A 12039-nucleotide genomic window follows, 5' to 3' on the forward strand; every position below is an offset into this window, starting at 1 on the left:
TATGAGAAGCTTCTAGAAGCTCCCCAGCTCCAAGTCAGCTCCACCGCTGTTGGGAAACTGAGCCCATCAGCTGTGCCTCTGCGACAATGTATTTAAGAAGGGATGTGGTGACAAGCAGTTGAACTGGTGAGGAGGAGTTGCTGCAGCTGTGTGAACACCAAGTTCAGTGGAGGAATGGAGGAAGAAAGGAGGGGGAGGAGTGCCGGAGCAGAGACCCCCCTGTATCCTGTGGTGAGATGGCAGGGCGGCCTACCCTGTCACCCATGGAATCTACGGTGGCAGACATTGATTTATGGCCTGTGGTTTCTGCCTGATTGATCAAGGTTCTGTGCCCGAAGAAGGCCGGGGTCTTGTGGGAAAAAGCAGCCACCTGCTGTAATTCAGCACTGGGAGGATTGCAGCATGCAGGGGAGTCCCATGCCGGAGCAGCTCGGGAAGGGCTGCAGCCGTGGGAGAGAATCCAGTCGGAGGAAGTTAGTGACCCATGACGGAGCAGTGTGGGGAACGCTGCAGCCCATGGGAGGAATTCAAGTCGGAGAAAGTTTGTGGAGGACTGTCTCCTGTGAGAGGGGGACCATGATGGAGCAGGGGAACAAGTTCCAGAAGCTCCCCCCACCAAAGGTGGAAGAAGTGACAGCACTAACTGCAACCCCCATTCCCTGCCCCTGAGCCACTGGGGGAGGAGGTAGAGATATCGGGAGCAGAGCTGAGCCTGGGAAGAAGGGAGGGTGGGGGGAAGGTGTTCTCAAGATGTGGTAAGGTTTCTCGCTGTCCTACTATGTTGAGTGTTGTTGTTAATTTCTGTAACAAATGTATGTTCTTTTTTTCTTCCCCTAACGAGTCTGCCTTTTGCTCGTGACCATAAAGGGGAATTTTTTCCCCCCCCAGTCCTATCTCGAACCCCAAGCCTGGCTCTCTGTCCCTTCTTATTGCCGGAAGAGAAGGGAGAGAGAGCTGCTGCGTGGCGGTTGGCTGACGAAGAGGCCCAAACCACGACAGTGAGGAATAAAACTAACCAATAGTTGAAATTGTGATAAAATAATAACCAATAGTTATGTATAGAGGCACGCGTTTCTGTGTTCAGAATCAAATAAATGTGGTGTGTGTTTGTAAGTCAGTGAACTGGACACTTTGGATGCCTAGCACCCTTTTCTGCACAGAACTGTAATAAATACAAATATCTTGACTCTGTCTGTTAGTTGGCTCTTTGCACACTGGGTGAAGAACCCTCTTTTTGGGACAACCTGAGCATTTAAAAAGCGCACAGAAAAAATGTCTAAAGAGAAATGCAGAAAAAAGACACATGCTGCAAGCTGCTCTCTTACCAATCCATATCATCTTATTTCATACTGCAAGTAGGAACAGCAAATGGCAAGGACAGCTTCAGAGATGAAGTGTGTTTACAAGAAAAACTACCAGTGTGTACCACAATTGTAAATGTAATCTCATTAACGAACCCTGGAAACCCCTGCAGGGTACCACTTACAGCCACAGCAGTCATCTTAGCTGTGAGCAGTTCTGGCTACTCAGGGTGTAGAAACATCAGGAGGTGTCAGCAGCCACAACAGTAGTAAATCAGTGTGGAAAATGAGGAACGACTGTGGTCAAATTGTAGAAGTGTGGGAGAGAAAGTATCTTCTAAAATAGAAGTAAATCAGAGGCCTACAAGAAGAACACTTACCTGAGTCAGCCACAAATTTAAGGGGATACTGATGATACAGAAGCAAAATGCGAGCCTCACACCTGGATGCCCAAAACAGGCAAGGCTGCTTGATTTGGACAACGGTGCCAGCAGGGAAAACAGAAACATGAAGGAGCATCCTTACCTGCCAGCAAAGAAGGTGATATATATCCTGACCAACGGGACAGTCTGTCCCTGGCAGGACTGGCTGTCTGCTGCCGTTTTGTTGGTTATTGTCAGGGTTAGAGCAGAGAAGAGTGTTTGAATGGTCTCAGTGACATTGTGGCTCTGCTTGAAGTCAGTGGCCCAAATCCTACAAGACTCAAAAAGGTTAATACTCGCCTCCAATCTATAATTTGTCTATAAAACATTTATAAGACAGACCTCTTAAAAAATGTTCAGATTCTTGGCAGTCTAATGTTTTGACTGCCCTGTGTAAATGACATCAATAAAAGTGCCCTTGAAATCCAGCTGATGGAAGGAGTGTAAATATGCCATAGTGTTACTACCAACAAAAGTCATGTAGCCTTTCCACCAGCACTGCTTGACAGATTATGCTCAACAAAGCATAACCGCACTGTCATCTTTTTTTCCTGAAACGTAGAAATCACTATGAATTGGCAGTATGGTTTCTATGGAACACAGCTGGGATTTCAAATGTTCATCATCTTCAAATCAATAGTGTTTAGCATTTTGTTCAGAATTTCAAATAGTTCCGTTGAAATAGTGGCTCTGTCATTGGTATCAGCTTTTTGGTTGCTTAAGGTTTATTTCTGTTGGTGTTTTTGTTTCAGTCATGTGAATTTTCTGTAGCAGCACCTTTGATGTTTTGCTGAAATTTAGAGAACTATTGTCCTTTGGTATTCATAAGTATGTTCCTCCATTTATTTTTCAGCCTTATGATCAGAAAAATGGATAAATATTCACTTGCAACTATCAGGGTAGAAACATAAAACCATTTTTAACCATTCTTAATATAGCTCTGTAAGGGATAAAGCAGTATAGGAACTAAAGCTGAAGGGGTGAAACATGAGGCAAGTCATAACATAAGCTCCATTGCCCATCTTATCTGTTTTACTGTAAACATTTGATGACGTGCAGCCCCTGCGTTAAAACAGTATCATTACAGCTTACACAGACAGCGTCTTAGAATTTGAAGGCCTACGGAAATTTGTGCATTGCGACTTAAGATTTGATAATTACATGATCACTACATATGTTTTCCACAAGATCTTTTTTTTTTCCTTCAGAGAAGCAATGGTCATGTTTGGGAGATTAATTAAAAATAATAGAAAAAATACAGTTCGTGAAAATTTAGGAAATGGTTGTTTTCTTCTGTGTGGATGCATTTTTCACTACTAGTAAAATTGGGTAGAGAATGTTCTTTCATTTTACAACAGAAACACTGAAAAAAATCAGTCTCACTGCTTAACCTCATGAAAGCACGATCATGAAAATTGTTCGCAACCACCATTGCCAGAACTGGACAGGGAGCTGATGGCAGCAGGCCATTGTTATTCCTTCCTGGAGCAGAACTGAAGGGGTAAGGGGCATCTTACCAGTGGGTTTTACAGATATTTCTGACAACACTGGAGAGCATCGGGTATCCCAAGTCAAGAATACATAGCCTGAGAACAGACAAGCAAAGATCTTTCCAGAGCAACAAGTTCCATATTTTTAAGCAATGAAAAATTAAGTTTTATAGTGGAAACTACAGCTTAAATTTAATAACTGGGAGACCTGTTAGCCACGCAATAATCCTAGTGGAGTCCTAACCCAGAACAGAGATCCACAAAGGCCCCGAACAAATAGGGAGATAAATATACAACATTCTAAGCTGTTCTCTTTTAATCAAAAGAGAGAAGAGAAAATAAGACAACATGCAGAAGTGTATTTTTTTCTGAGATTTTTTTATAAATATGACAGGAGTCATTTATCATTTCCTTTCTATTTTTCTGTAGTCCAAACTGTGCATTTCCCACTTGAATTTCCTCTTGAGTTTCAACAAGTCATTGTCAACTGTGCTCTGTGCATGCGATTCGGATTTTTTCACAGCTACGATCCATGCTTAGCCTGACGTAATTTATCCTTCTAAATCTGGACTAGAGTTTAACAACAACTACCATAGCTCCATGTCTACAGAGGAGATTTTTGATTCACACGTCGTTGCTGCAATGGCAAGCCCTGAAAAGCAACGAAAACTTCATGTGCTGTTCGTCTCACCTGATGAGTTGTAGACATGGCTTGAGCGTGTAAATAGTCACTGTGTCCCATGGCACAGGGATTATGGGCTGGGGGAAACTAGCTAGAGGGACAGACCCTACACCTGAACATGCCAAGCAACTTGCAGAAAACATTGCCCCGACAAAGACAGACTAAGGCTCAGACATTAAGGGAAGTGTCTAAATTCTTTTTCCACATCCTAAAGATTGAGGTGGAAGAATACATGAGTCAGTTAAATTAAAAGTGATACACTGTTGATCAGGCATGTGACTAGAAGCAGGCAATATATTCAGCCAAAACCTTTTAGGAAGCTGCTTTGTGAAGTCTGACCTTTTAGTTCATTGTGGAGGTGGTCCAAAAATGTCAAAAGAAAGAAAGAAAAGTTAAAATTAAATCTAAACATTTACAGATTTTTTTTTTTCAGTTTTCCAAGTCATACCACCGTTTTATTTTAACATTTTTTTTTCTTTTTTTTACTCTCAGTATTTTCCTTTAGCTAGTTCAAAGATTTTTTTGCCCCAGTAGATTTGGTCAAATATTTGAAGTTTACATTTCACCCTTTGCCCACATGACAAGAATATAACTTGAGGAGATTTCAGGAATTCCTGGATTTCAGGACTTTTCAGCTCTAGATTTTATAAATCTAAATTTCCCTTGTAAGTTGCTATACATAGCAGTAAAGTAGATTAAACTAGTGTGTGAACTGCATTGTACTTATTACTCTACTCAAGAAGATGAAAGAAATCACAGAAACCTGCTTCAGCAACTACAGTAAAAAGCTGAAGACTGGCAAAACGTCCAGGTTCAGCTGGCAGCAGATATTAGCAGTGAAGAGGAACTGCGTGTCATCTGAATTCAGCTCTGATATGCTTATGTCAACTCTGCTATGCTTATATCAGCTCTGTGATATACTTATATCTGTAGGTGAACCAGTTTTGAAGAATGACAGACAGTTTCTGGGGAAAGGCTTTAGGTTTGCCATTGTGACCCATAAAAAAGTAAGTTCCAAGTGATTATCATAATTATCTAATCCTCAGTCATTTGAGTATTTTGTTTGGTTGATACAAACCCCTCTATTTTCACTTTACCTGAAAAACAATTTTTTGCTTGATTTGCTTATACCTTCATTGGAGCAAATATTGATCTTTTTTCATGTGTGGTTGCTGAGTGACATGAGCATGACTATATATAAAGAGACAGGGGATCAGATTTTCCTTACACGGCTTTGTGACTTATGAGTCTGTCACAGACAAAAGGGATTCAATCTTTTTAGTAATTTTAAACATGTATTTCCAAAGACTAACATTTTTCTATTAGCCATAGTCAAGAAAAAAATGCCAATGACTTCAGTGTACAGTATGTTGCTACAGCTTTCACAGAGAATCTGATTTTCGCTTCTCAGCATACAGAATGGGCGGAGTGTCCTTTTGAACCGCTAGTTACAAGATCCACAGATATAGGACCCTTCAGAAAACCAGATCCTTACTTAGGTTCTTAAATAACGGAGATGAAAAATTGTTCCTCATCAGCAATGAAATACCAGTTTCGGCAGTGAAACCTTAAAGGTTGCAGCTCCAGGTGATGGCTGATGAGTAAGACTGCAAATGCAGGAAAACCCAGATACAGCAGATAAAGTAGAAAATCAGGGAGAGGTTGTAGAGGAGTGGGGACTGAGAAAGGAAATCTGTTGGGCTTTTAAAGTGAGATTTGACAAGTTTTACTTTGACTTATTTCTGCCATTCCCCAGCTTGTATGTTTCTTCATTTTTGTTTGCTTTATAATCCAATAAGCAGTGTTCAAATTGGGCCCATTTTACACTACAGATCTGGGAAAGCAGCACAGACTACGTCTATGACAGTTAATGCCAGTGGTTTTATACTTAGTGACCATAAAGTGCACCCAAGAAAAGAACGTACTGCTATAATGTATAGGTAGAATTGGATGAAGAAGGAAACTTCATAGATTAGGCCTTTGACAAAGCCCACTGAAATCGTTGGAAATGCTCTCATTTATATCACAGTTCTTCCAATAAGACCAGGAATGCTATTGCTGTCGATACATCTTTTATAGACACATATTGCACTGGATGCCTCAAGAGCATCAATGTTTTTTATCTTAAGGAGTGTGTAGGATGACGGCCAGCAAGTTGCATGTAACTCTGTTCAAATTATTTTCTATTAAGCAGCAGTTGAACAGAAAAATAAGTTTTGATTAAAATCCTTTCTGTTTTCTTTCTGTTAAATATGTGGGCAGAAGCCAGCAAGCACTGATTTAAAGGCCTACGTGGTACTTCAACCTGAATTACCCTACAAGTCCACATCCAGAGACTACGTCATGAGAAAAGTCACATCAAAAAAAGGAGAAAATGTGGCAAAACAGAAGTGAGGGTACTCTGGGAGCCTGATTAGATGCACTAAATGTCCATTGTCTAAGTACCTCTGCAGTGAAAATAATTTGGTAAGAACTCATGTCCATGAAAGTTAGATTACACTTTCCTTTCTCCCTTCATCGAACCTTGCTGTGTAAATGAAAGGAGCTGTCCTTGCAACTTTGAATTTTTGCCCTTCAGCGCCTCCCTTTTTCACTCTAAACAAAAGATTACGTGCTACCATTTGTCATGATAAATGGAAACAAAACTGCCTTTGTGAACTCAGCAAAGTTTTCCCTCCTCCCGCCCCCCCGCATCCCATAACTTTCTGAACCATTCCCTTTCTGTCCAAACTCCATCTTAGAGGAGTGAGGCTTTCAGGAATGCAGGAGAGAGTGCAAATTGTGCATACCACTACAGGTAGGAAGGTTGTGCAATGCTTCCTATGGATCACTAAACTCTGGTTTTGACAGTCTTCCTCTGGAATAGTGTTGTACTCTTGGAAGATCCTGGAGGACACTGTGCCTTCAGCCCACACAAGTTTCCTTGTAAAGTTTGTGTTCTGTGTGGCTTCAATGGAGAGAAATAAATACTGTAATTTATAGACTGAAATTCAGTTTCTGGTGCATCTGGATTTGCTCCATTACTTGATTTGGAAAACAGAATCGAAGCCTTAAACTCCCAGCAGAACAGGACTAGCAGCCAACACAGAGACTTGAGTGTGGCCCAGATGTATTTGTCATGCTAGTCCAAGGGAAAAGCCTGGAACAAAATCACCTTTTATTGCAGATAGAGTTTCTCTGTATTACCCTCTTCACAACTGACTGGGCTAAGACACTGTAATCCAGTCAGAAATGGTGAATATGTGAAATCTAACAGCTACCTGCTTCTCCGGAGGGAGGGATAACGCCAGCCCTCAAAGCGGATGCTGCGGAGTATTCCTGGTAATGGAGGCGACCAGGCTGTCCTTTCGCAGTGAGGGTCTTTAAATGGGATCTTCTCACTTCATGCTACCAGCAGCTGCATGCCTTCCACAAAATGTGTTGGCCAGCTCTCTGAAATGTTCCCGCTTACAACCAGCATCATTTTCTGCTCCTCACACCCTGCTTTCCAAGCAGGAGGTAATTTTGTGTGGGCAGCCTGACAGCTTAGTGGCAGCAAGGATTGCATCAGTGGAGAATAAAATACACAGTTGAGTGTTACCATCCGGCTGTCAGAAGCTGCATTTACAGTCCATTATCGCTTCCAGTTGTCTCAGGCAGACATGGAGAAAGCAGCAGGGAAAACACTGATCCTGGCAGAGAACGGGGAAGGAGGAAAAGCGGTAGCCGGTCCCTGAGCTCTTGGGAGCAACAAGAGCCACCCGAAATAGGACCTCCACTGTGTTGAGATAGAGTGATAAACCCAGCAGCCCTCTGCGTGAGAGCAGAGCAATCAATGAAGATGAGCATGGAAATGTGATTCATGATATATGTATAAATACTAGCTTTGAGTCCTAATTCCCTCTTGGTACGGTGATAGGTGATCAATCAGAAATATTTAACAAGGACTCGTATTAGCTTCAGGCTTGATAGTGTGGGTTGCTGAAAGTGGGGGATGAATAATTATAACTCTTAATAAATTCCACTCCTTCAGGCTCTAGTTTATCCTTTATCAACCCTGTTGTACAGAAATCACTTATTTACTGGAGAGACTAAATGAAACTCCTTAATACAGACGAGAATGGTGTAATTCAGGCAGATTAAAGGGGGAGTTTTGTGTTACGTGAAAAGACAGTCTAAATGACCTGTTTGCTGTACAGCCTGGAGGAGGCCTTGCAGTTAAGAACGAAAAGCAAAAGGGCTCTTTCTATTATCAAAAGAAGCTACACCGTTATTGGTCTCCACAATTATACATGCACTACAACCATTTTCATGACTTAATCTGGCCTGCGATTCTGAGCTGCGATTCAAAAACCTCATAAATATCTTGCTACACTGTAAAGAATGAAGGAGAGCAAAAATACCAACATTTCTCAAGAACGTTTTGGGTATGGAAGGGCCATTTAATTTCTGCTCCCTTAGCTGCCAGCCTGAGTTCTGCTGTGCAAACACTTAAGTCTACACTGAACCTTAAGCACTTCTTTTCTCTAACACCAGCATAGGTGCCAGGCTGGTATAAAATGCTCCAAGCCTCATGGTGATTTACACTGATGTTACTTTACAGCGTTCCAGTGTGAAATTTACTTTACCTGCTCCTTCAACTCCCTCTGCATTTCCAAAGGTGAGAGACGCTTTCCCAGTGGAAGAGAAATTAATGTCTCGCTATCTGGGTGTGGTAGTATTTTACACTTGTCTGGCTAGATAAAGGGGAAGCAAATTTGTTTGCATTAACCACTATAGTTAAGTCTTTGGTTAGAGACCAAAGAGAAAATGTTAATTTAAGAAGTAATTTTGTCTGAAGATGTTAACATGAGGCCAAACTTCAGAGTGCTGCTGACAAGAGCGAGACTGTCCTTGGGAGTACAAAACTGCCTTGAACAATGAGCAGACTGTCACCACAGAGGTCACATCTGCAGAACAAAAACCTACCGTGCCATTAATTTGATGTAAACCAAACATAAGTGACATAGTTCTTCATCCTCAGCAAGGACTTGCCATTGCAAAGACTTTATTACAGAGCTCTTGTTTACAACTGTTGTTAAAATGTCAGTTGGACAAATCAGTCAATCAACCTCCTCTATCCTTCTTGGCCTTTTGCTGTTGCTGCTGAGCTGCTGCTAAGAAATGAAGAGACGGTAAATCAGGGTAAATAAAGGAGACTTTCTGATAGGTAGAAACTTCCTCTTTTCTTTCATTTTTCAATGACAAGTTGAAAGAGGTTTTTGTCTTGAATCTGTGTGTCAGAAGCTGCAGACATGCTGGGAACTAGTGTTTGGCCATCACAGTTAGGATCTGAACAACCCAGATTTTTACTGCTCTAAAACCCAGAGGCTTTGGGCAGTGACAAGATCTGCAGGAACACAGACCACAAAGGAGAAAGGAGTTTCTGGAAAGTTATAATAAACTGATTATTTTATTATGCTTACATAGATAAGGAGACATTAAAGCTCATAAAGCATATATGACCGATGTAAAATTAATTAGAAATAAATACTTTATTGTGACAAACAGTGAGGATTGCAGATCACAGGAAAAGGGTTTTCTGGTGAGAGGAATACTCCCTTTAATGGTAGGGCCAGTTCTTGAGGTTTGATTTGTTCCCTCTTCCAAACTACACAGAAGATCTGGTGTTCCAGAGCTGAATCTGGTGCCAGAAGTCTGAGAATAGGGTGTGATAAGAGCACCAGAGAATTTTCTCTCTATATAGGAACACCCCTGCAGAGCTTTCTTTTGGCTTTGACTGAAAGTAGAAGTCCTGTCTTACTAAGCAGAATTTTGACCTATCTGTGGTTCAAAGGAAGAAAAACACCCAGCAAACCACCTGATCTCTGTATTAAGATAAAGGGCATCACAGAAGAATAATGGTTCACGGAGGCAAGAGACCTTCACATAATTTAGACTGTTATTTCCCTACTGAAGTCCGGTGTATGTTGTTTTAACCAAGCACCAGCAGAGTAAGTCAGATCCTCTTTCCTTGCTCTGGCCTCTCACATATAATTAAGAAAATGTTAAGCACTTTTATTCCCAGCAAGATTTAAATTCTTCAGAAGTCAAAACTTAATTCAAGTCAAGTTTATAAACATTTGCCTTCCAGACTTCTAAAATCTTGTATTCTTTTGTAGTCACTTGGAGTGCAGCTTGTTCCTTGACAAGATGAAAAGGCTTGATATGGGACTGCTCCTTTCTTTGTCAGGAAATGGTACTTAACAGAAAAGGGAAAAAAAAGCTTTTGAACAAAGCTTTACTTACAAAAATGCTAACTGCTACAGTAAATAATTATCAAGACAAAAGTGGTTGAGCTATCATTTTCTATGACATTAAGTGTGCATGAAGTAGTGTTATTAAGCCTGTGTTATCAAGGCTATATGAAAATCCACACCACACTGTGAATCTCTGACTAAATACTGTTATTTTGTAATTATGAATATTGTATATTGTAAATATTGTGCAGCCACCTTAACAGTGCGAGTTATGGTGATTTTTAAGAATTTTGTTTAATTGTTTTAATGATTTGATCACTCCTGTGCACATACAACATTCCAAAACCATTAACAATTGTACTCGGTCTTTGTCCGATATTTGGTCCTGAAAGAAAACTTTTTATTAAGTTTTCCTATCATTTTTAAAACTCACTGTTGTTGGTTGATATCAAGAGCTAGAAAACTAAAGCATAGAGGAAAGGGGACAAGAGTATTTATGGTAGCAAAGCAATGTCAGAAAATGTCTTTCAGATAAAATCAGAATCCTCCACTTTAAAATTCTCTGTCAATTCCATCACATTGCTTCGTGTCAGATCTAAAATAGCCTCTCCTTTGTAGCTTCAGTCATGTGAGGGAAAAACAGGGAGCCCAACCCACTCCAAGAATCTACACATTCTCCATGCCCTTCAACTTTGTTTTTCTGATATCTCAGAATATTAAATCCTTCATCATCTACCAGTTCTGTTAAGCCAATAACTACAATATGTATTTAAAAGCATAGAAAAGAGACTTGTTTATGGTTTCCTTCTCACTAGTGATACACAGACAATTCTTACCCTAACTCTTCCTTTTTTTCTGCTTGCTTTTTATATTTCTTGACTTAGCAGACTGACTTTGCAGACATTTAGAACGGGTCCCGTTATTCTTATCCTACGGCAATTTAAAAGCTTCCTCATTTTTCTGCCCAGATATTAATCTGGTCATGAGGCTTTCCCTTTCCCTCTCCCTCCCGCTTTCCTTTTCCCTTTTCCGTCCTCCTTCACCTTCCCTTTTCACTCATATTGTCTCTTTATTTTCACATAGGGAGGCTTTTATCATCTGTCCCCTTCAAATGTAATTTACAGCACCTTCATTAATTCTGTAAGATGATGTTTGAAGGTATTCTTTCTGTTCTTTGTGAGGTATCGTCACACCATCCTTCCCCTGCAGGATGCTATTGCTTGGTGACAGAGGCTGTCACAGCACTGCCAACACCATCTGTGAAGCCAGAGCTCCAGAATTGTCAGTGCTGGCCTGAGACTCTACCTTTAAAGTAGAAATATCAGTAGGAGCCCATGCTCTCTGCCTCCCTGTGCTCACAGATGCCTTCTGCTGCACTCAGGGTCACTGGGCAGGACTACCAGAGAAGGGAGCAGATGTGGCAAACCTTCCCGGGCACCTTGGGCTGGGATTCTGGGCACCAGCCCCCTTCCCTTGACTAACGGTCAGTTCTGCAGAGAAGTGTCTCCACCCCCCTCATAGGACTCTTTACTTTGGGAGGAGCATCTATCCAGCTTTAGGCATCTGTGGCTCTGAAGGGGGCCAATGACAAGACTCTCCCTTCCTCATAAAACTCTCTTTCCCTGATAAAGCAGGTGATGGTTCTTCTGCCTGGCACAGCAATATTCTTTCGACCCAAGTAGCTTCCAAGCATGTACGTTGCAAGAGAATTACTTTCCCACACATGCTGCACTCTCTCTGCTACTGCTGAAAAAATCCCAGTGCCTGGAGTATACAGGCCCAGGACATTTTAATGAATAGCTCATAAAAGCACAGTAAGCCTCCTCAGCAAAGGGTGTTTTCTAATACAACCAAACAGCTTGACTTTTGAATGTTTTACGTTTGCAGCTGAGGCCCTGTAAGCAATACTAATTATTGTCAGCTGGT

Source organism: Tyto alba, unplaced genomic scaffold, assembly GCF_018691265.1.
Source record: "Tyto alba isolate M040663 unplaced genomic scaffold, T.alba_DEE_v4.0 Super-Scaffold_13, whole genome shotgun sequence".
Lineage (NCBI taxonomy): Eukaryota > Metazoa > Chordata > Aves > Strigiformes > Tytonidae > Tyto > Tyto alba.